The sequence below is a fragment of the Podarcis cretensis genome (assembly GCF_951804945.1).
Source record: "Podarcis cretensis genome assembly, chromosome: 8".
In the NCBI taxonomy this organism is placed as follows: Eukaryota; Metazoa; Chordata; class Lepidosauria; order Squamata; family Lacertidae; genus Podarcis; species Podarcis cretensis.
This window is the reverse complement of record NC_137177.1, coordinates 29480842-29505806: the sequence shown is the minus strand read 5'-3', so window position 1 is coordinate 29505806 and position 24965 is coordinate 29480842. Positions and strand designations below refer to the sequence as shown.

Here is a 24965-nt window from a genome sequence, read left to right as displayed (position 1 = left end):
TTCCTCTCCAGCCTTGTCCTTTCAACCCTAAAAGCAGGGATAGGGACTATTTTGGAGCCAAAGGGGCCACATACCCGTTTGGGAAACCTGAGAGCAAGCGGTGGCTGGAGTCAAGAGCAAAAGCAGGCCCAGCAATGAATGTGAACATAACCTTTGTACAGTGAGATAGGTTCTAGACACCCACTCACCCTCTCTGTTCTCCATCCAGGCAAGCATTCCATCCAGACACAAACACTTAAGGAAGCTGCAAAGCAGTGCAATGGGAAGGTGTGTGTGAACTGGTAAGAATCCCAAGGGCCGGGCAGAGAGGCCTAGATGGCCACATTTAAGCCCCAGACCCAACATTCCTCACTCCCACCTAAAAGGTCTGGATTCACAGGAGTCAGCAAACTTTTTCAGCAGGGGGCCGGTCCGCTGTCCCTCAGACCTTGTGGGGGAACGGACTATATTGGGGGGGGGATGAACGAATTCCTATGCCCCACAAATAACCCAGAGATGCATTTTAAATAAAAGGACACATTTTACTCATGTAAAAACACGCTGATTCCCAGACCGTCCGCGGGCCAGATTTAGAAGGCGATTGGGCTGGATCTGGGCCCCGGGCCTTAGATTACCTACGCATGGTTTGGAAGGAAGACTCACTAATACTGTAGAGTCCTCTTCATTATGGTGGCCAGTTATATATTGCCAAAAGGAGGAACTGTTTCACGAAAACAGATGACAAAAGAGGAAAACAGATACTTGCATATGATAATTTGTTTATATTGTTTTAGCTTCAGAAACAATGACCTTTGAGTATAAATCTAATACATCTCACCATTGTAGAGATATATTTGCGTAGATCAACAAAGCAAAGAGTGTCAATCTTCAACGCGGGGTTGTGCAACCAAAATATGTATATTAAGGGAAAGTGCCCACAAAAATGCACATATCAGTAAAAGTAACATTATGTTAGGCAAAATTGCTTGCAAACATGCATATATTAGGCAAAAGTAGGTGAAATATGTATGAAAATGCATGTGAATTTTTGTGCAGACTTCAAAACAAATCCACAAACTGATTTAAAAATGAGATGAACTGAATTTATGACTGAATTGAATTAAAACGAAGAAGTTGAATATTACTTATTTGTCCATCTCTACAGCAGGGTGGGAAAGAAAAGCTGACCTGGCAAACTTTGTGCCTGCTCACTCTGCTGTCCAGTTGCTAATTGCTGATGGACAATTTTGAAGCCCTTAATGTTCCCTTCATATTTTTTTTATGTTTAAATTGGTTTGGGGCTAGACAGTCTTTCAAATGGTCCTGACCGAGCAGTATAGTGTTGTTCAGGAAACATTTTATATATATATATATATATATATATATATATATATATATATACACATATTTATTAAAGTTTTTTGAATACTAAGAGCTGGAAAACTCAAGATCTACCCACACTGGAAGAGTGGCAGATGCAGCTGATGGACTATATGCAACTGGCCGAGATGACTGGTAGAATCCGAGACCTGGGACAGGAGAGGGTTGAGGAAGACTGGAGGAAATTCAAGATTTATTTACAAAAATATTGTAATTTGGTTGAATGTTAAGAAGGATGCTAGATCATAAATAATTGCCCACCACTGAATTAGATCTGAATTTGACGATAAGTGAGATTAAGGAAAATACAAACTTTTTGGAGAATTGCTAGGTTTTTATTTATTTTTTTTTTTTTAATAATTTTTATTAATTTTCCACACATAAAATAAAGAACAGTATAACACAATATAACTTCATACTCATCGGTTCATAGCCTTTTTTCTTTGACTTCCCCATACCTCCCCATCCCTGCATCCTTGTTTAAAAATTCTTTAGCAACCCTTAAGTCCATTGTCTTAGTTCCTTTTCGTAAATATTTCTTAAGTTTTTTTTTGTTTACTGCTGCAATTCTTTACTTCTTACCCCCTGACATCTTAGCATTCCTCAATTTTACAGTTATTTTTAAGATATATTTTGAAATTCTTCCAGTCCTCTTCCACTGTCTCTTTCCCCTGGTCCCGGATTCTGCCCGTCATCTCAGCCAGTCCCATAAAGTCAATCACCTTTGTTTGCCATTCTTCCAGAGTAGGTAGTTCTTGCGTCTTCCAATACTTTGCCAGTAGAATTCTTGCTGCTGTAGTGGCATACATAAAAAAAGTCCTATCCTTCCTTAACACCACTTGGCCCACCATACCCAAGAGGAAAGCCTCTGGTTTCTTAGGAAAAGTCCACTTAAGGACCTTCTTAATTTCATTATAGATCATTTCCCAGAAAGCTTTAACCTTTGGGCAGGTCCACCAAAGGTGGTAGAAAGTGCCTTCAGTCTCATTACATTTCCAACACTTATTATTAGGCAAATGATAAATTTTTGCTAGCTTGACTGGGGTCATGTACCACCGGTAGATCATTTTCATAATATTTTCTTTTAAAGCATTACATGCAGTAAATTTAATACCGGTGGTCCATAACTGTTCCCAGTCAGCAAACATAATATCATGACCTATATCTTGTGCCCATTTAATCATAGCAGATTTCACCGTTTCATCCTGTGTATTCCATTTTAACAGCAAGTTATACATTCTTGATAAATTCTTAGTATTGGGTTCCAACAATTCTGTTTCTAATTTTGACTTCTCTTTCTGAAATCCTATTTCCCTGTCCTGTTTGAACGTCTCATTTATCTGATAGTAATGCAACCAATCTCGAACCTTAGGTTTTAGTTTCTCATAACTCTGAAGTTTCACCCTTTCCCCATCATAATCTATGATCTCATGATATTTTGGCCATTTAGAATCCATATTAAGCTTTTTTACTTCCCTAGCTTCCATTGGTGACACCCACCTAGGGGTTTTACTTTCCAACAAGTCTTTGTATCTAATCCAAACGTTATACAATGCTTTCCTTACAATATGGTTTTTAAAACTTTTATACACCTTTACCTTGTCATACCATAAATATGCATGCCAACCAAAACTATTGTCATACCCTTCCAGATCCAAAATGTCAGTATTCTCAAGAAGTAGCCAGTGTTTCAACCAGCAGAAAGCTGCTGATTCATAATAAAGTCTTAAGTCCGGCAGGGCAAACCCCCCTCTATCCTTTGCATCAGTTAAAATCTTAAATTTAATTCTGGGCTTTTTGCCCTGCCAGACAAATTTTGATATGTCTTTCTGCCACTTCTTGAAACAGTCCATCTTGTCCACAATCTGCAACGTCTGGAATAAAAACAGCATTCTAGGCAATACATTCATCTTGATGGTAGCAATTCGGCCTAACAAGGAAAGTTTCAACCTTGACCATATTTCCAAATCCTTTTTAACTTCTGACCAACATTTTTCATAATTATCCTTAAATAAATTCACATTCTTGGATGTTAAATTTACCCCCAGGTATTTTACCCTTTTTGTAATTTCCAAACCTGTTTCATTCTGAAAACTCTCTCTTTCTTCCATTGTTAAATTTTTTTCCAACACTTTCGTTTTTTGTCTGTTCAATTTAAAACCTGCTACTCGACCAAATGTTTCAATTAATTCTAATACTCTTTTAGTACTAGTGTCTGGCTGTTGCAAAGTCAATACTAGGTCATCTGCAAATGCTCTTAATTTATAATGTCTAACTCCGACCTGAACTCCTTTAACCAACTGGTCCTTTCTAATCATGTTTAACAAAACCTCCAGGACCGATATAAAAAGCAAAGGGGATATTGGGCATCCCTGTCGTGTACCTTTTTCTATAGGTATTTCTTCTGTTACCACGTTATTTACAATTAATTTGGCCTTTTGTTGAGAGTATATTGCACCTATACCGTTTTCAAAACCTTGTCCTACCCCCATCCCTTGGAGATTCTTTTTCATAAAAGTCCAACAAATGTTGTCAAAGGCTTTCTCCGCATCCACAAAAATCAAAACTGCCTTCCTATTAATGTCAACGTCCAGCAGCTCCAAAATGTCTATAATGTTCCTCACATTGTCTGACATATGTCTACCTGGGAGAAAGCCTGTTTGGTCCTTATGAATCTCATCTGCCAACACTCTTTTCAATCTTTTTGCCAAAATGTCTGCAAAAATTTTGTAATCCACATTGAGTAAAGATATAGGGCGGTAGTTTTTAACTTGGTTCTTCTCAGTCTCTGTTTTCGGTATAAGTGAGATGAAAGCCTCTTTCCACGATTCAGGTGCCTTTTTCCCCTTTAAAATTTCATTACAAACTTCCTTCAATGGTTGTATCAGCCATTCTTTCAGCATTTTGTAGTATTTGGCCGTCAGGCCATCTGGTCCTGGTGATTTTCCCAATTTCATATTTTGAATGGCACCCTCTATTTCTTGTTCTGTTATTTCCTCGTTTAAGATCCTTTTACTTTGTTCTGAGATTTTTGGTAAACCGTATTTTCTAATGAATTCTTCTATTTCTTGCTCGTTGGTTGGCCCTTGTGCGTACAATTTCTTAAAAAAGCTTTGAAAACAATTGTTGATCTCGTTGGGTTTGTGGATAATCTTTCCATCCATTTCTAAACTTGTTACCGTGTTCATTTTCTGCCTTTTTTTCAATTGCCATGACAGAAGTTTCCCACATTTATCCGCTGATTCAAAAGTTTTTTGTCTCATTTGCTTTATCTTCCATTCTATTTGTTGGTTCATAAGTTCCATGTATTGCATCTGATGAAACTTTATTTCTCTCAAAATCTCATGAGACTTTGGTTTGGACCTCAACTTCTTCTCTCCTTCTTTTATTTTTTCTAAAATTTTTTCCTTCTTTTCATTTTGTTGCTTCCTCTTAATAGAATTTTGTTGAATTAGGAAACCTCGCATCACGGCTTTGCTTGCGTCCCAGATTATTCTTTTTTCCACATCTGTTTTCCTGTTGATCTCAAAATAATCTTTTAATGTTTTAAGGGCCTTCTTATGGATCTCTTCATCCTTGAATAGGGTGTCATTCATTCTCCATCTAAAGGAACCAGTTGTTGTTAGTTTCATCTCCATCTTGACCGCATTGTGGTCGGAGCACGTTTTTGGGCAGATTTCTACTTTTTTTGTTCTTGACGCCAGACTACTAGAAATCCAAATTTGGTCTATTCTTGTCCATGTCATTATGCTAGATCATAAATAATTGCCCACCACTGAATTAGATCTGAATTTGACGATAAGTGAGATTAAGGAAAATACAAACTTTTTGGAGAATTGCTAGGTTTTTATTTAAATGAGCGGAGATAAGATTGCAAACAAGTGGGTAATTTGCTTGGAAAATTTTTTTGTAACGATATAAGTGCGAGCGGGAGACGTGAGGGAGTCCAAAGAAGTGACGAATTTGTTCAGGAAACATTTAAACCTTGTTCTGAATGCCCACTGCCCCTGCTTTCATAGATCACATTAGAAGTTTTGAATCTTTCATACTAGATGGTATTCAGTGTGTACACACAGCCTTGACTAACATGCCCTAGTGGATGCTCTTGTCTCCCCACCCCAGCTAAGGTAGCAATGCACATATTGCTAAAACTTAGGAAATCATCTGAAAAATTTATCTGGATAAATTTGCATATGCCAAATTGATTGGATAGGTGCAGATTTAGAAAGTAATTGGTTGGTTTTTTTAAAAAAAATACAATACTGTAGTGGAAAAGAGTGTGATGAGGCGAGTTGCCTGTGCCTGTTCAATCTGCTGTCCAGCTGCTGCTAACTGTGGGTGGGCACCTTCAAGCCCCCTCCTACTCTCCCTTCTAAGGTGTCCTTATTCTAGGGCTGGTCAGCCAGATGGGCAGTGTATAAATAAATCATTATCATCATCATTATCATCTTTATTATTTCCCCCCTTGCTGGACCCCCTCCTCTTTGTCACCACTGCCTGTTCATTCCTGCTCTCCCAATCACATCACTGTTTTCCCATCTCCTTGCTTTTGAGGTTCCTTGTGTGTCTATCAGTAGGCAGAGTGAAGCATCCACCTCAGTCGGCTGATTTGTGCCTTAATAATTTGACCGGTATGGAGATTCTCGACTGGTGGGGGAGGGAGGCACCATTTGATGCTCTGTCTTAGGCAGCAAAATGAATTGGGCTGCTCATCCTTGCATGGAAATCCTTGCTGGTCATCCTTGCACCCTTGCTTGGAAAGGGCAAGTGAACAGACAGCAATAGCAAGAAGGAGAAAGAGCAGGGCAGTCAGCAATAGGCCCACAGCTAGGATATGGGCCTTAGCAGGTCCCCAAGACTATTGGCCTCTGGTGGTCCCAGAGTGGTTTAAATAAAGAGAACAATTTAAACAAGTACGATTAAAAATAATAAAATAAAAACCACAAGAAACAACAGCAGAGAACTGCAGTCCTTGGAAATCCAAGATTATTCATTCTTTTTCTTGTTTTCTCTTAAAAAAAAATCTGCTCTAAAGATTACCAAGGATACAATCGTATAAGCACACTTACTTGGAATATAAAAAAAACAATAAGGCAGGTTGTGAGAGGCTTGCTGAGGGCAGACTGAGGATGGCAGGACAGTGCCCCATTCACCCTCATTGACCAACATTCACTGGCTACAGGTTCCCACCCTGACCAATGTTGAAAGGCTACAGATGTTGGAGCCTTTTAGCTTAGAAGATAAAAGACAGGCATGAAAGTATCTATTAAAATGCTGGCTGATCTGAAGGAAGCAGAGAGAGAGAAAAGAAGCTCACACCCCACCCTTTGATACTAGAATTTGGGGGCTAATGCCATGAAATTCAGGTCTGACATAAAGAAAACACTGCTCCGTTTACATGCCACACACTTGACACATGGCTTTCATTACCACAGGGGCTGGAGATGGCTTCTCTAGTTTAGACTGGCGGTTTTAGATGGATCAGAGACATGCAGGGAGGAGAGCTCAGAGAGTGGCTGTTCATTCACCACGACAACTAAACAAGAGTGGGTGTGAGCAAAAGGCGAAGTTAATTGTAAATAATGTGGTTATGGATGAATTACCTATAGAAAAAGGGACACGTCAGGGGTGCCCAATATCCCCATTACTTCTTATATCGGTCCTGGAGGTCCTGTTAAATATGATTAGGGGAGATCAGCTGGTAAAAGGGATTCAGGTCGGAGCCAGACATTACAAATTAAAGGCTTTTGCAGATGATTTAGTATTGACCTTGCAAGAGCCAGACACTAGTACCAAAAGAGCTTTGGAATTAATTCAAATATTTGGCCAGGTCGCAGGATTTAAGTTGAATAAACAAAAAACCAAGGTACTGGAAAAGAACTTAACAAATGTTGAAAGGGAAAGATTCCAAGAGGAAACTGGGTTAGTGGTGGCAAAGAGTGTAAAATACCTGGGGATTAACATGACATCTAAGAATGTGAACTTATTTAAGGACAACTATGACAAGTGCTGGACTGAGATAAAGAAAGATTTAGAAATATGGTCAAACCTGAAGCTCTCCTTGTTAGGTCGAATTGCTGTGATCAAAATGAATGTATTGCCTAGAATGTTATTTTTGTTTCAGACGTTACAAATTGTTGATAAACTGGACTGTTTCAAGAAGTGGCAGAAAGACATATCTAAATTTGTCTGGCAGGGCAAAAAGCCCAGAATTAAGTTTAAGATACTTACTGACTCTAAAGAAAGAGGGGGGTTTGCCCTGCCGGACTTAAGACTTTACTATGAATCGGCAGCTTTCTGCTGGTTAAAAGATTGGCTACTTCTTGAAAATGCAGACATTCTAGATTTGGAAGGATTTGATAATAATTTTGGTTGGCATGCATATATCTGGTATGACAAGGTTAAAGTGTATAAGGGTTTTAAAAATCACATTGTCAGGAAAGCACTATATAATGTATGGATACGGTATAAAGATTTATTGGAAAACAGAACTCCCAGGTGGCTTTCACCTATGGAGGCTAAGGAGGTAAAGAAACTTAATATGACAACCAATTGGCCGAAATATTCTGAGATTTTAGAACAAGAAGGTGGTGAATTTAGATTACAAAGTTATGAGAAAATAAAGTCCAAGGTACGAGATTGGCTCCATTATTTTCAAATAATGGAGGCTTTCAAACAAGACAGGAAAATTGGTTTCCAGGTGGAGAAATCGAAATTAGAAACAGAATTGTTAGAACCCAATACTAAGAATTTATCAAGAATGTACAACTTGCTGTTGAAGTGGAATACAATAGATGAGACAGTGAAGTCTGCTATGGTTAAATGGGCACAGGACATAGGTCATGACATTATGTTTGCTGACTGGGAGCAGTTATGGACCACAGGTATTAAATTTACGGCATGCAATGCCTTACGAGAAAACATAATGAAAATGATTTATAGGTGGTACATGACCCCAGTCAAGCTTGCGAAGATTTATCATTTGCCCAATAACAAATGCTGGAAATGTAAAGAGACTGAGGGTACCTTTTTCCACCTTTGGTGGACCTGCCCAAAGATTAAGGCCTTCTGGGAAATGATTTATAATGAAATTAAGAAAGTGCTTAAGTGCACCTTTAACAAGAAACCAGAGGCATTTCTCTTGGGTATGGTCGGCCAGTTGGTGCCGAAGAAGGACAAGAATTTCTTTTTGTACGCTACTACGGCAGCAAGGATTCTTCTAGCAAAGTATTGGAAGACACAAGAGCTACCCACGCTGGAGGAATGGCAGGCGAAAGTGATTGACTTTATGGGACTGGCAGAAATGACCGGCAGAATCCGCGACCAAGAGAAAGAGACTGTGGAAGAAGATTGGAAGAAATTTAAGATGTATCTTAAGAATTATTATAAAACCGAGGAGTGTTAAAATGCTGAGGGAAAAGAAGACGTAGAATTGCAGCGATAATTGGGTTTAAAATTTAGGGTGGAATAGAGAAAGAGGATGAATTTATATTTAAATTGGGCAAGATAGGTTGCTGAATGAGGGTACTAAATTAAGGATGCAAAAAGGGAAAGGTATGGGGAAGTCCGGGAAAAGAGGGTTATGAAAATAAGGTTATGAAAATATGAGCTTTTTGTTTGTCTGTTTTTTGTTGTCTTTTGTTTTTGTTAAAAAATTGGAAATTAATAAAAATCTTTATAAAAAAAATAAAAAAAAAAAAAATAAACAAGAGTGGGTGCCTGGCAACAGGAGAAAAGTTACCTCTATCATGGCCCCCCACTTCCTTCCCCCAGAAGACATTGGTGGGAACTGTTACCTAGTAGGAAGGATGGCTCTAAGGAAGACCAAGAAATGCCACTGGAACAATTCCCATCATCTCTGACTATTGGCCATGCTAACTAGGGCTGATGGGAGCTGTAATCCAACAACATCTGGAGGGGGACAATATGTTATTTTTGTTCCCGAAACCATACCTGAGTGAGAATCCTTTGTAACCTGCTTTGGGAGCTTCTCGGGGCTATAAATTAGGATAACAGTATTTTTCTCTTTTTTAGTAGGAACAGGCTCACATTGATATAAGTTTACATGAAATGAGTGGTTAATTGGACTACTCTTTACTTTAAACAAACTGTATATATAAAATACTTTTGCAGAATGCTGCTCGACCCTCAACCAGTCAACTGTGAGAATATAAATATGCCTTCTCCCCAACCAATACTATAATAAGCATAAGCTTGCAAAACAGAGAAACTATAAGTCTTCATCTTTCATTTCTTTGTGTCAAAGACTGCTTCCTTGCAACAAATATTGTTCCTCCTCCCTGGCCCCTTTCCCTCCATAAATGGTAGCGAGCCAGAATGAATCCTCCAAAAATCATAATTCGGCCTACAAACATTTATATGGACGCTTGTGGCAACATAACAGTGATCACCATGCCTCGCTTCAAGAGGACAGGAGGCGATTCAGTAGCGATCCGTCAGCTCTGGTTGATTCACCGAGGAAAAGGAGAATTACAGGGCCCACTGGAGATACTATGAGCCAAATTCCACACTCCTGCAGGAACTGTTCCATGCAATCACTGAGCATGTTAACATATCAGGCGCAAAGCTCACGGGACTGTAGCAAAAGCATATCACAACCCTCCTGCTTTGGGCTTTAAATACCATCTTCCTGTTTCCACTGGAAACCATAGCAAAACTTGTAACACAGAGGGTAGAGGGAGAAAAACAACTTTAGCAATCAAACTGTAGTAATATTATTAGTGTTGAATATAATAAGAGCCCTACCAAAGACCCATTTAATCCAGCAGTCTCTTCTCATGGTGACCAACTAGATGCCCACAAGCAGCACCTAAGTGCAACAGCACTCTCCCTACTGGCAATTACCAGCAACTGGCATTCAAAGGCATACATAATGCAGTGGGGGAAACCACTGGTGAAGGAAGAGGAGTAGCACAGCAGTGCGATCCCGGTAGGGTGCCATTGCTGCTGCCCCCCCCCCCCCCGCCGCCCACGCTAGGCTCCATGCCCCAGCAGGCTGCATGCCACGCCCCCAGGACGCACGTCAGCCTCGCCCCTGCCAGCTCTCCACCCCCCCCACCCCCCACCCGGTGCTAGAGCATGAAGCTCCGCCACTATGGAACACAGCATATGCATGATGGCTAGCAGCCTGATCTTCCATGGGTTTGTCTAATCCTCTAATTCTATAGCTATCCAAGTTAGTGGTCACCATCACTGCATTTGGTGAGAGTGAATTCCATATTTTAACTATGTGCTGCCCAAAGAAGTCCCCCTTTTTGTCTGCCTTGGATCTTCCAACATTCAACTTTATTGGATGTCCCTGAGTTCTTGTAGTATGAAAGGAGGAAAAACTTATCTCTGTCCACTTTCTCAACACCATACATAATTTTATGCACTCCTATCATGTCTCTTCTTCCTCACCTTTTCTCTGAACTAAAAAGCACCAGCTGCTGTAACCTTTCCTCACAGAGGAGTAGGCCTGGCATCAGTAAGTGGTTTTCTGGGGAAGCTGCAAAGAGGCTATTACCACTCCTGACATGGACTGCCTTTCCTGATGTTCTGATGGGTAGCAATATAGTTGCTCACAGTGGGGTGTGTCAGGGACCCCAGGTTCCACAGCCTCACTTATCACATGTACATGTGTGTGTGCTTCTGTATTTATTTATTTATTTATTTATTTTCATTGCCACCAATTCCCTCAGAATACTTCAAAACTTCCTGGCAGCGTAGCTGGGTCTGGACAAAAGATGGACTTAACCACTAGTGACAAGAGAAACTTAAACTTGTTTAATACGGGAGTTTTTTATACACAAGGGAAAACTCAGGGCTGGCCCACCCATGAGGTGGACTGAAGCAGCCACCTCAGGTGGCAGAATCCTGTGGGGCGGAGCCTCTATAGGAGCCCCACCCACCCCTGCTGCCACTGCTGGGGTCTCTCTCTCGCTGAACCTGTAACCTAGCAACCACTGCTAGACAGGCCTCTAACATTATTAAGGCCTCATGACAGTCCCAGAGGACTGTTATAAAAAGTAATAATTTTGAGTGTCATGAAAGATAAGCAAACTGTTGAATATTTAATTATTATTGTTATTATTACCACCATTAACATCGTCGTCATCATCATCATCATTCTTAAAGCCCTATATAATTTAGGACCCAGTTGCCTCTTGCTTTATTTTCATGCCTGGGCTTTAAAATATATGGGGAGGCCCTTTTTGTCATTCCACCTCTTAGTGTAGACCATGGTTTGGTGACTCAAGACAGCACATTTTGGGAGGTGTCACCCCAACTGTAGAATTCCCTCTCTAATGAGGTAAAGCTGCGACTGACATTGTTCTGTTTTCAGTGCAGCTAAGAACAAAGCCTACCTCTAGGCTTGTAGCACCTTCAGATGTTTGCAAGGTTGCCGCATAGGTGGTGCGTCAAATTTATTTTACGTTGCTCCAGAGAGTAGGATCCAAACCACAATGGGTTTGAATTATGAGAAAAAAGAATTTTCACTAAACAGTAGGAAGAATTTCCTTAGTGTCGGAGCTGTTCAGCAGTGGACAGACTGCACTGGAATATGGGGGACTCTCCTTCATTAAAGGCTTTTAAGCAAGCAGAATGTCCACCTTTCAGGGATGTTGCATATAGCAGTGGATTGCTTGCACGGAGCAGGGATTGAACCAGATGACCCTTGAGGTCATTTCCTGCTGTGAGAGTCTAACCCCTCTGCACAACCACCAAGGCTACTGAAACAAAATGAGAAACCCTGTCACTTGCCTTCCAGAAGCTCTGTCTATATCCCAAGTTCCCGAAACAATACACAATTACGTTCATGGGTGTGCAAGGATGATGAAGTAACTGACACAGCCAGGATTAGTTCTGGCCTTTTGGCCTACTACTGTTCCAGCATTTCACAGAGGAGCAAACCAGATGGGTCAGCTGTTTCCCTGTGGTCAGCAGCATGGTCAGCCAAATAATTTTTGAAGGCTGCCTCAAGTCCTGCTGCTACATGATGCACTGCAAAGCAGACAAATGGCTCTCACTTTCAGCTTTGGTGTGTCCTGATCATTGATGGCAGACAATAAACACAACAGACAATTTGTATGTTTAGAAGCCCCTGGATTGGCTATCATACTCATATGACAAGGCTAGGATTGGGAGAGCAAAAAGAAGGAGCTCTGCGCAGAGCTGGCAGAGAGCTAATTGTGGAGGACTTATCCTTCTTAGCTGTATGCTTGTTTCTGAATTTCACATACTTAGGCCCAAAGGTGAGGAAGTACCACAGCTGGGCTGGCCAGCCAAAGACCTTCAGCCTGAATTGGTTCAATACAGAATGGGGGTGAGCAAACCAAGCTATTCTTATACCCTCACACAATTATAATACAGTTTATTCCAAGACCAAAATAGGTATCCGATGACATCCCTGGAATATGGCCTCAACCAGGGGTACCACCTTGAATAAAATATTAGAGGGGCCCAGGTAAGCCCCACCCCACCTAATCAATCACATAATGGGGCACACCCATACCATTTGAATTGCAATACCCGTCAACTTTAGGAGCCCCACATTTTATGGGAGGGTGAAGGGACCTCGGCTCCTGGGAGTTGGCTCCCCCCAAGCCCCCTAGGAAACCCCTATTCCTGACTTCAGCACCCCAAGCAACATGGTCCTGGTAAATGTATTTTTTCCAGGGCAGCTTTGCTCAGGTGACATGTCAGGTGCCCTGGGGACTACAAGTCCTGGGGCTCCTGGTATTAGGAATTCATAGCAGCAATGATGGTGTTAGGGGTGAAGGGAGGTCCCCAGCCAGTCACCCTATCATTGCTGCCATAGTGATCACCAGGCCAGGTAAATGGGGAGGTGAGGGAAATGAATTCTTCTCCAGCTCAAGCTACAGACTAAGGCAGATTGGAACTTGTGGAGCCACTATGTTCACCCTGGAATGAAGACAAGCATTACAAGCCTTCGCATTCTGAACCAGTGGGATTGTGGAGTTTGATAAGGTGGCCTCCCATAGAAACAGGCACAGATGGTCTCCCATAGAAACAAGACTCCCAGATTGAGAGAAGACAATAGCTCTGTAATATTTATATCACCTGACTCCTAGTGCCCAAAGGATTTTGGGTTGTTGTCATGCAAGTTTCCCAGTTGGAATGGCAGGCGGTTTCATCCTCTGACCAGGACAGGGGCTTGATCTTCAAGGCTATTCACGCTCCACAGTGACTGGCACTTCAGGCCCTGTGCATCTGAAAACAAACAAACCAAACAATAAGCAGATGAAGTGCTTACTCCCAAGTGTTCCTGCTGCTCTTTGTGAGTATGAACAGAACATCTAGGGTGTTTCATCCCTCACTGCTAAAGTCCTTAGTTCCTCGCTGTTAGAGTCCCTGCAAGCAAACAAACCAGAAAGAGTTATGGGATGGGGCTGGACAACAAGCATTTTGCATGGTTAGGGGAAGAAATATTGGTGGGGGGGAAGAAACCAGGACTAATTTACTTCTGCAAGAAACCATGGCAAGGCAGAAATAAATATGCCAGTTAGTGCAAAAGCAATTGGGAATCTCTTCTTGGCCGCTCTATGGGGTTTTGGAATGTGCTACAGTTTGGGTGGCGAGAGTGGTCTGTCCCACAAGGCTTTCTCTGTGGTTAAATCCAATTATCAGATCTGGCAAAAAAAGTTTCCAATGGGGCTGCTGTCTCTTTCAAGAGGGAAACTACATTAATAGGAGAAGCATGCAGACAGACCCCTGAGATGTGGCATCTTTGTGATCTGTAGTGTTAGACATTGTGCATCTCCACCACCACACTTCAACCGCCACACACATATACCCATAGCAAAACCAACAGTGTCAGGAAACTATTAACATCCAACCCATATCCCATTTTCTGAAATGCAGATTGGGTTGCCTGGAACTTAGTGTGCAGCAGTGCTGGTGGAGGGAGGGAAGGGATGAAAGCCAGTTATTAGAAGCCCCAGAACACGATTCCCCTCCTATATAAATATCAGCCAGAGAAAAGGGGAGGAAATTATGCAAATATAGTTTCCTACAACCCCCTTTGCAGCAAAGTATGCAATTGCAATTTCCCAAAAGAACGGGCAAGAAAATAAGAGCTGATGTTTTTCCTGTCTCAGAGCCTCATAAAACAAGCAGCACATTTTTTTTGGTTTCAGGAAAACAATCATATTACCCTCGGCAATAGACTTTTTTCTTCTTCAAATTTTGCCGAAAAAAAAAATAAAATAAAAGCAACACACAAAAATCCTGTTTACTGGCAAACACATACAACCACTCCAGTGAAAATGCTTTGGAAAGAGTTAGCATATGGAGTCCAGATAGAGCAAGAGAAAGAGGCCTAAAGATAGAAAGAGCCATGAATCTCAGCGGGTGACCCTCGGGCCTAGCTTACCTCACAGGTTGTTGTGGAATTAAAATGGAACGTGAGGAATTGTGTATGAAAGAAAGGTGGGATACAAATGCAATTTTAAAAAGATCTGCTTAAAATAAGTTATTCAGGGAAGATTTTTATCCTAGGATATGTGTGTGCGTGTGTGTGTGTGTGAGAGAGAGAGAGAGAGAGGGAGAGAGAGAGAGAGAAGTGTGTGCATGATTCAGTGATAAAATGTGGCATATACCTCATGTGAGCATATATGTGTGCATAAGAGTGTGGTCCTGCACACTTTGGCCCCATTTCATTCTGACCCCACCCAACTATAGTCATACAGTGGTGTAATATGGTCCTCTGGATGAAAAGGTTTAGCCACCTGGTCCTAGAAGTCAGGCAGCTGGTGTGGAGACTTCTAATCCAGGGACAGGGACCTTCATGTCTCATGGCTCCTCAAAATCACTGGCAGTGTTGAGATCTGCTGAAGGTCCAGCTCCCCTTGCTTCTCATCTGAGGAGACTTCAGATGTGAGGCCTGTGCAGGGCTAGTCTGTACTCAGTACTGTTGACACTGACAGCAGCCCTCTAGAATAGCAGACAGGAGGCTTTTCCCAGCTCTGTGTGGAGATGCCAGAGACTAAACTAGGCACCTTTTGCATTTCAAATAATGTGCTCTGCTATTGAGCTACAGCTCCTGTCCACAGACCTCTAGTTTGCCTGGAAAGGCTCCTCTTGTCCAAAGGGGAGGAGGAGGAGGAGGAGGAAAGAGACTAAGGCACCAGCAGATGGAATTGATCCCACAGGGAGCTGCTCTTTTTATATACTGAGAATAATAGGGGAGTGAAACTGACCCCCATGCATTGAAAGAGCACATGAGAGGGGTTACATGGCTGTGCAGGGTAGCCTTGCTCTCCACCACTGACCCCACCCCTATGTGAGATGCTCCTTTCTTCACAGAAGGAGCAGGGGACTTGTGGCCCTCCAAATGTTGTTTGACTCCAACTCTTATTAGCCCTTATCACTCCCTCTCTCATAACACCAGAAGTTGCAAACATCCAATGAAACTGAACTTTGAAAGATTCCAAGCAGACAAACAAAAGCACTTTTCCACAGGGTGCATCTTTAAACTGTGGAATTTGCTCCTGCAAGAAGCAGTGTTGGCCACAAACTTAGCGATGGCCCTGGTTGCCTGCTACCTCCCTCCTCATTCTCAGTTTTGTCCTTGTAGAACTTAGCAGGGAGGAAAAGAGTGACAAAGCTAGAATTAGTTGCCTGTCATTGGCTCCTGGCTCCACTTACGGTTGGTCTCCCTGCCTTCCACGCCACTAGTCACAAAGGGCACCAGCCATCTCTGATGATTATAATTTGTGCACAAAACACGTGCCCCTACAACATACCCGTGCATTTTCCTTGTGTGTGCATACATGCTTTTCGTACTTAGAATCAAATTCCATGGCATTCAGAAGCCTTAACTGAGTGATAGAAAATCCTCAAAACTAGAAATTATTAATACAAAAAAGTGTTATATTTCCTTTTTTAATTAGAAACATTAGTGAAGTGGAGAGCAGCTGTGAGGTCTGTGAGGAGTATCCTTAGCAGGGGGGTGGGCTGAGAAATGGACATGTTTGATCAGGGTCTGGAGTTCCAGGGGAGCCGAGGCTACTCAATTTACTTTTAAAATTATCATTCACTTTTTGCATCACCATACAATGTTTGCATAACTTGAATACAGTGGTAACCACTGGTTACGTACTTAATTCATTCCGGAGGTCCGTTCTTAACCTGAAACTGTTCTTAACCTGAAGCACCACTTTAGCTAATGGGGCCTCCTGCTGCTGCCACATGATTTCTGTTTTCATCGTGAAGCAAAGTTCTTAACCCGAAGTACTATTTCTGGGTTAGCGTAGTCTGTAACCTGAAGCGTATGTAACCCGAGGTACCACTGTATTTGAATACTTCAGATATCACATAAGAACATAAGAAGAACATGCTGGATCAGGCCAGTGGCCCATCTGGTCCAGCAAACCAGTCAGATGGGAGGGGTACAAATAAATTATTATTATTATTATTATTATTATTATTATTATTACTACTACTACACAACTGCAAATATACATAGCTTTCTGCCTGGTAATATATACTCACCAGTTTTGCACTTTATTAAACAATTTAATAATAAAAATTAATGACAATCTTAAAATGTTGCATGGTAAATTATGTCAAATATGATGGGTCATGCAAATATGTTCAATATAAAACTGAGAACAGGATGCTGGGCTCAATGGGCCAGTGGCCTCATCAAGCAGGGATCTTATAGTCTTATGCAGGTTATGAAATACAGCTTTTCTCAGCGCAAAATTTGGCCTTGGGAGATGGATATATATATATATATATATATATATATATATATATATATATACACACACACACACACACACACATATATATATATGCAGAGTTCTAACTATTGTTAGATTATCCAATACCAATGAAATCATAGTCCAACTTTTTCAACATTAGAAATGCTGAGTATCAGTCTAACCAGTTGCTGTTGTGATCCCAAAGTCACTGTATGATATACTTCTTTAAAATTCTGAGTACAGGTAGGCGAGTGCATGTTCAAATAATTCCCCACCTTAAAAAAATAACTAAAATTATACACAAAGAAAGAAATGAGGAAGAATGCTGAAAAGCCATATAGTGTGCTACTACTGCATGTTTGAATCAGACTTCAGATATCTTGAAATACACCAAAGATTTTGGGATTAAAATAAAAATAAAAATCAGCTGCTTCAACTGACAATAAAGTGGTTCCATTTGGGATTTGCATTGTGTAAATCTGTAAAGACCGGTGAAGAGGGCAATGGTTTATTGCACTAACAGCATCATTTTCGTTCAGAGGCAGATGTTTTTATGAAAACAGGAGATCAATAGGTCCAAGCAATTGAGCTGACCTGCTGTACAGGAGGGCAGAATGAAAGGAGAATCTTGCTTGGGTTCAAGAAAGTAGCAGCTGTTCCATTTCCCCTTTGAAAATCCAAGTTACATTGTGAACACAGAACCATAAAACACTGTCCATTGTTGCGTGGATGTATTCCGGAAGTTTCCACTTAGCAAAGGGGCCGCTTTTGCTCTTGGAGCAAAATTGTATGGCAGCCTTCACCAGTCTAGTTCCCTCCAGCTGGGCTGGCTGGAGCTGATGGGAATTGGGATCCAAAACATCTGGGTGGCACCTGACTGGTGAAGGCTGCTGTATGGTTTCAGACATTCTTTTCTAAGCATTATTGCTCCACTGTGATAACCTCCAAATGTTTTTAGACTACAACTCCCATCACCCCTGACCATTGGGCCAAACCAATTGAGGCTGATGGGAATTGGGGTTGCGTTTAATGCAACTTCCATTTCCTCTCTCTTCCCTCATTTTCCCAAGCTTAAGTTCAGTTCTCCACATTTCCACATCAATTTGTAATTTTTTAAAAAACCTCCTTTTTGCATGTTCTTTTTACCAGTATAAAACTGGTAACACTGTACCCTGCTATATGAATTTTTGTACACACTTGTACACACTTTGAATGGTGGCTGCATTTCAGTTTGCGTATTGTTTTGGAAAAAGTGAATTAGCTAGGTTTGCCTTTAAATGTGAACTGAATTGTTTTTGTCCCCCATCCCCCCCTCTTTGCAAATTGATTTTTTTTTTACTCATCATGAAACAAACAAACAAAAACACAGTGGTACCTCAGGTTACAGATGCTTCAGGTTACAGACTCTGCTGACCCAGAAATAGTACCTCGGGTTAAGAAATTTGCTTCAGGATGAGAACAGAAATTGCATAGTGGCAGCGTGAGGCCCCATTAGCTAAAGTGGTACCTCAGCTTAAGAACAGTTTCAGGTTAAGAACAGACCTCCAGAACAAATTAAGTTCTTAACCCGAGGTATCACTGTAATACTAAAGCAACAGGCTCAATACACTGATACCCAGCATAATGTCAAGACCCTTGAGTATGGTCCTGGAAAAACCTATGACTCTCACTCTTTCAACACAAGACGAGCCCTGCTGGATCAGACCAAAGGCTCATCTGGTCCAGCAGCCTGTTCTCACAGTGGTGAACCAGATGTCTGTGGGAAGCCTGCAATTGGGACATAAATGAAGCAATATTCTCACCACTTCCACTCTCTGCCAGCAACTGGTATTCAGAGACACACTGCTTCTGATATTGGATGAATGATCAGGTATCAAATGAAGATGGACATGGCAGGAGTTTGTGTAGCAGATCAAGTGACAAAACAACCGATGAGAATACATACCCTGAAGAACAATCAGCATCTTTCATAGAGAGCAGTTAATAAATAGCAGGTCTTATTCACTCCAGTTTTGTTTCTTTGACAGTAGTCTTAAGGCAAGCTATTAGCCTATGTCTCCCCCACATCCCTGCCATGATCAAGTGCTAGACTTGTTTACGTGGAGGAATGAATAAGGTGTTTGGGTCTGATTGATTTTCCTTGTTTCTAGGAGAGAGATTAATTTAAAGACACATGTTGAGAGAACAAAGGTGGGCTGATGTTGTATTTACTTTGAAGTGGTTGGAAGAATGTCTGCTATTCCAACAAACCTCCCCACCCCCTGGCCAGGCAGAGATGGATTCTCCACCACCACCATTATAAATAAATGGCCCCCACCCACATCAGTAGGACTGTAGAAATTCCAAGCTGTGCTTTGATTGAGGAACAGAAGTTGGTGTGGCGGCGGTAATGATGATGATACTAATTGCTTGAAGTTAAGATGGTTGGTTCTGAGTAGCTAATTCACTGAATTAAAAAATCTCTGAATTGTACCTTAAAGTAGTTTCTCTAATTTCTGGGTGGACTGAACATGAATGAAGTTCTTTTTGTGGTGAGGCCTTTGGCAATTTTTATTTCAATTCAGTTTTAATTTTAATTCAATCACACACAAACACGCACGCACGCACACACACACAGTTTCATTGCACTTCTGCGTTTGATTGTGGCCACTGCATTTACCATTTTATCTATCTGAAAAGTGATGCTGCTATTTAAGCTTATAGATCATAATGGATGGAAAAATTAAACGAAACAATTGTTCGCATTACAATGTGTGTGCGCTAATGCCTTCTTAAGTCTCCTTGGGTATATTTTATACTTTAGCAGAGCTCCCACAGGGCTCCCCAGGCTTGCGGATAGCTTCCTGAAGCCTGGAGAGCGAGAGGGGTCGGTGCGCACCAACCCCTCTCGCTCTCCAAGCTTCAGCAAAAGCCTGCATTCACCCCATAGGACGCACACAGATTTCCCCTTCATTTTTGGAGGGGGAAAAAGTGCGTCCTATAGGGCGAAAAATACGGTAGTTCCTTTTTGGAGGCAGTGAAATAGATATGAAACCTTTTAAAGATAAACTTCCTATGCCTTAATAATATATTAATGTCAGGTTTTAAATTGGAAGAAGTATTTCATGATATTTCATGAAACTGCTCTCTGAATATAATTTTAAAGCACCTCAAAGTCTTGTGGCATTTGAAAGACTATTTTATTATTGCATGAGCTTTCAAAGACTAGAATCCACCTCAAAATAAACTTGTTGCTATGTATTCAAAGGGCCACAAGACCTTGTTGTTGTACCTGCAGCAGAACACAGCTCCTTTTAGTGGTTTTGTTGGGTTTTGTTGCATTTCTCCACAATTTAATAATTGCTTTTTTAAAAAAATGTATTACTGCACTTGGAAGGCCCTTTGAGCATCTGAACCAGGCCAATGTATACTTACTATGACATCTCACTGTGGGACTTAGGCCATACCTACTCTACACATTTAAAGAAGTATCATGCCCGTTTAAGTGTCATGGCTTCACCCAAAGAATCCTGAGAGCTATAGCTTGTTAATGGTGCTGAAAGTTGTTAGGAGATCCCTACTCCCCTCACAGAGCTACAATTCCAAAGTTCCTTTGCAAGAGGGATTTATTGTTAAACCACTCGGAGAAGTGTAGCTCTGTGAGGGGAATAGGGCTCCCCTAGCAACTCTTAGCAGCGTTAACCAACTACCATTCCCAGGATTCTTTGGGGTTTTAACTGTGTGGTGCAGATGTGGCCTGGCTTTCAGGAAAGTGTTGTAATATTTCAGCCTGAAGGAAGGAACTAGCCCAGAATTAGAACTGGCTGGCAGTGCAGCTCTTTGGTTTTAACTTTAAAAGCGACACTCTGATCTGGCAATGTAATTTCCCTTGCATCCCCAGTAAATTCTACCAGACGGGAGCAAACTATTATTTAATAAGCATACAGTAGCTGAAAGAAACAAGCTGATGATGTACTGCTGTAAAGGAGCTGCAAGGGGAGGGGGGAAGCGCCTGGGAAATTCCATGCTACTGCATTTAATAAATACTTTTAAATTAGATTTGTGCATTTCCTCAGACTAAGCGCCCAGTTTCCATATGTGGTTTCATTTGGAACTGCCACGCCAACAAGAGTCAAGTGGCCTGTTTATCTGATGACTTGATTCAGTTATGAGTAAGGTTGCCAGATGCCCCAGTTGAAGGCACACCCTGTATTTAAGGGAACGTACCCTATTCCAGCATATCCAAGGTCGCCTGCATGTATACTGTGACTCCACACAAACGCAGCAAAAGAATGTGGTATCTGGCATTAAGGATGAGGGAGAAAGTTGCATTCAGTTCACATTCAAAGGTGGATGAAGCTAGTTCACACTTCCTGAGACAATATGTGACCTGAAACACAGCCATCCTTCAAAATTTGCACCTCTGAATTTTGCAATTAAGTTCTCCAGCCAAATAATGTGTACAAAAAATGCATATGTTAGGGGCAAGTGTGCATGACGACATACATTAGTGAAGACAACAAGCAATAGTGTGTTATATTAGGAAAAATTACTTGCAAAAGTATGTATATTAGGCAAAATATCAAACCAAAACTGGTTTGATGGATCTGAACTTAAGATCTGAAATATGAGAAAGTGAGAGGAACTGAAGATGATTGATTCATGCATCCCTATCTGGCACAGAATTCAGCCCCCTAAGAATGAACCTTCCTACCTACCTACCTTCCTACCTACCTACCTACCTTCTCTAGCCATTGTTGTTATAATGCAAATATACATTTGAAAGTATATGGCTCTCAAATCTTAGAAGCAAGGATTTGCTGGATAAGAGCCCCTTGATCAGGAGTTTGTGAAACTACTAGAACTGGGGTGGGTGGGGTGGGGGGTGGGACACATTCAAATCTTCACTCAGCCGCAAAGCTGCCTAGGGGACACTGGGTCACCAGTTAGTATCTTTCAGCATAATCTACCTCACTGGACTGCTGTCAGGATAAAATGGATGGAGCCATAAATATACAACCTTGAATTCCAGGGAGGAAAGATGGGATATAAGTATAATAAAATCCATAGTTGCCTTGGAGCACAATGTTAATCTGTAATCCTTCCTTTCCCCCACAATTACTGTTAAATAGCCAGAATAAATCTGACAATATTTTGGAACAACTGAAAGAAGTTCTCAGTGGTTTTTGGGATCAAAATATTAATAAAATAATGAGTTGAATCAAAACTGTGCTTCATAAATCTACTATACATTTTTGGAAGTGGATGTCTGTCTGCCCATCCATCTGTTCTCTATACCTCTGGAGGTAATTAAAATTAAAACTCAAGTGGGGAAAAGCTTAAAGCAGACTTCAAATTCTGAATCTCCATGGCAAGGTGCATCCTATTGATTACATAAATAAAGAGAGCCCTGCTGGATCAAACCTAGGCCCTATCTAGTTCTGCATCTTCTTTCCCTCAGAGGCCAACCAGATGCCTTTGAGACTCCCACCGGCAGGACCTCCACACAGCAGCACTCTCCCACTCATGATGCCCCGTAGCTGGTATTCAGGGGTATAACTGCTTCCAACACTGGATTTGAAAATAAAAATGCCACCATCAGAATGTTGTTACACATGTCTAGGGTGAGACCACACCTTGGAATGCTGTGGACAGTTCCAGTCTCCTTGCCTCAAAAGGGATATTGCAAAGGAGCACAAAAGGGTGACCAAAATGATCAAAGGGTTGGAACAACTCCACCATGAGGAGAGGCTGCAGCAATTGGGGTCTTTCAGTTTAGAAAAAAGGAGAGTAAGGGGGATGTAATAGAGACATATACAGTGGTACCTCGGGTTACAGACGCTTCAGGTTACAGACTCCAGTAACCCAGAAATAGTACCTCAGGTTAAGAACTTTGCTTCAGGATGAGAACAGAAATCATGCTCTGGCTGCGCGGCGGCAGCGGGAGGCTCCATTAGCTAAAGTGGTGCTTCAGGTTAAGAATGGTTTCAGGTTAAGAATGGACCTCCAGCACGAATTAAGTTCTTAACCCGAGGTACCACCATAATATTATCCATGGAGAAAGTAGATAGGGAGAAGTATGTGGATAAATACATATATGCCACAACAATGGCTTGACCACACTACAACTCTGACAAAATATGAGCTGTGAGCTGGCTGCCTGCAGGAGCTGCATCTGATTACTGGAAACAGGCGTAAAACACTGGGAAATTAAAGGGTTCTCGTCGCACGCTCTTCTCTGCTTTATTTTACTTTTCTGTGCTCAGAACCTGGGCACTTGCGTCATCGTTCATCTCTGTGACTGGAAACCGGAACTTCTCACTACTATTCTCTTCTTGAGTGACTTGCAAAGTTGCTGAAACCTAGAGAAGGTGGTTGGGCTGGAGAAGCAGGAGGAAGCCGGGGGGGGGGGGGAGGGTCTGCATTTACGCCAAAGAGCTGTGGCTTATCTGCAAAGATCAACTCTGCAAAGAAACCACAGAGACAAATCACCACCACAACGTAGTTAAGATTGCACCTGCTTTTCCCCAGCAGAAGTAGATGGGCTTTAATTCAGGCCTGGACTTACTGGGGACTCAGAACTAAGCCTGTGGCTGAGAGCCCCTGGAATAAATTGCATCACTATTAAGAGAAGTGTGCCTTCAAACACATACAGAGTGCATTTTGCTCACCTGTGCATGATCGCGGCCACCCCAAACACACAACTGGGGTTAAGTGGCAGAGCAAAGCTGGAACCCCAAAACCCAAAAGCGGTCCTGTTCTTGCCACACGCCTCAGACTCAAGACACATCAAAAGCAATAAGACATTTAAGTTGCCACCTCCCTTTAAAAAAAGTGAAAAAAGTAAAATCTCAAGTCAATGACATGGCATTACTCTCTCTCTCTCGTCCAAACACATTGTCAGAGTCTGCAGGAAACAGATTAACAAATTGAAATATGGCAATAAAATTCTTTAAAAGTCCCAAACAATCACATGTAGCTTGAGGTGGATTCTCCCCACTTTATGGTGGCTGCAGTTTGATTCTGAAAATTTGGGTGACTTCATAGGCTCTTAACCCTTTCACTTCCAAGATTATTACTATATGTTTGTTTGGTCCCCCTGCTGTATTCAAAGTCACATTCTACCTGGCTATAGTAATGGGAGGTGGGTATGATTTTCAGAACAAAATTCCTCAGTGAAAAACCACATGTAGTTCATTCTAGTTTGGCTCATGGTCTGCCTGTAACTTCGTTTTGTATCCCACCTCATCCTGAAGACTCAAGGTAGGCAACAGAGCAGAAACTATCCTGGGGAACTGGCAAAGGTCAGTGGTAGAGCACCCGGACTGCAATGCAGAAAGTCCAATCCCTGTAAACTCCAGGTAGGGCTGGGGAAAACTCTCTGTCTTTCATAATGTACACACGGCAGAGAATTCATGTTCACTTTAACAGAATTTCACAACTTGGATAACCTTGGTGCAGTATTTTTGGATATTCATTTTAAACAAAAATATAGAGTATACACATGCTTGATTCTGCTCCATTAGGCTCTATTATGTGTTAAAATATTAACATTTTAATGGTTTGTTCAGTTTGCAGCTGACTTTACTAACTTGCAGAAGAGATAAATTGGTGGCTTATGCTGAAATGGCTAAAGTGAACGGAAGAATCAGAAATCAGGAAGACCATAATTTTAATAAGGAATGGGAGGGAAATTATAATTTATCTTAAAAAAAACCATTGTAAACAGCTAAAATTGTTAGTAGGACTGGAATGACACTTGTAGTCTAATGGTGAATTCTGGACATAATGGAGATGTAAAAGATTTGGATTATCATAAAAGATGCAGGAGGAAATGATTAACGATAGGACGAACAAAGGGGAGGAATGAAGACCAGGAATTGTTGGAATCTTGAT

At 41.5% G+C, this 24965-nt stretch overlaps 1 protein-coding gene across 2 annotated transcripts in view; it reads right to left on the bottom strand.

Annotated features, from left to right (window-relative positions):
* Positions 1-23813, bottom strand: part of RUNX3 (RUNX family transcription factor 3) — a 164722-nt gene extending 140909 nt beyond the window's left edge. The window contains exons 1-2 of one of the 2 annotated variants that reach the window (XM_079987783.1): positions 23741-23813; positions 13444-13593 (exon numbers count right to left, since the gene is read on the bottom strand). The gene's annotated coding sequence lies outside the window, so the exon portion shown is untranslated. Of the gene's footprint in view, positions 1-13443; positions 13594-23740 lie in introns of those variants that run through there. The other variant, XM_079987782.1, reaches the window with a different exon arrangement.
* Between the last annotated feature and the right edge of the window lie 1152 nt (positions 23814-24965).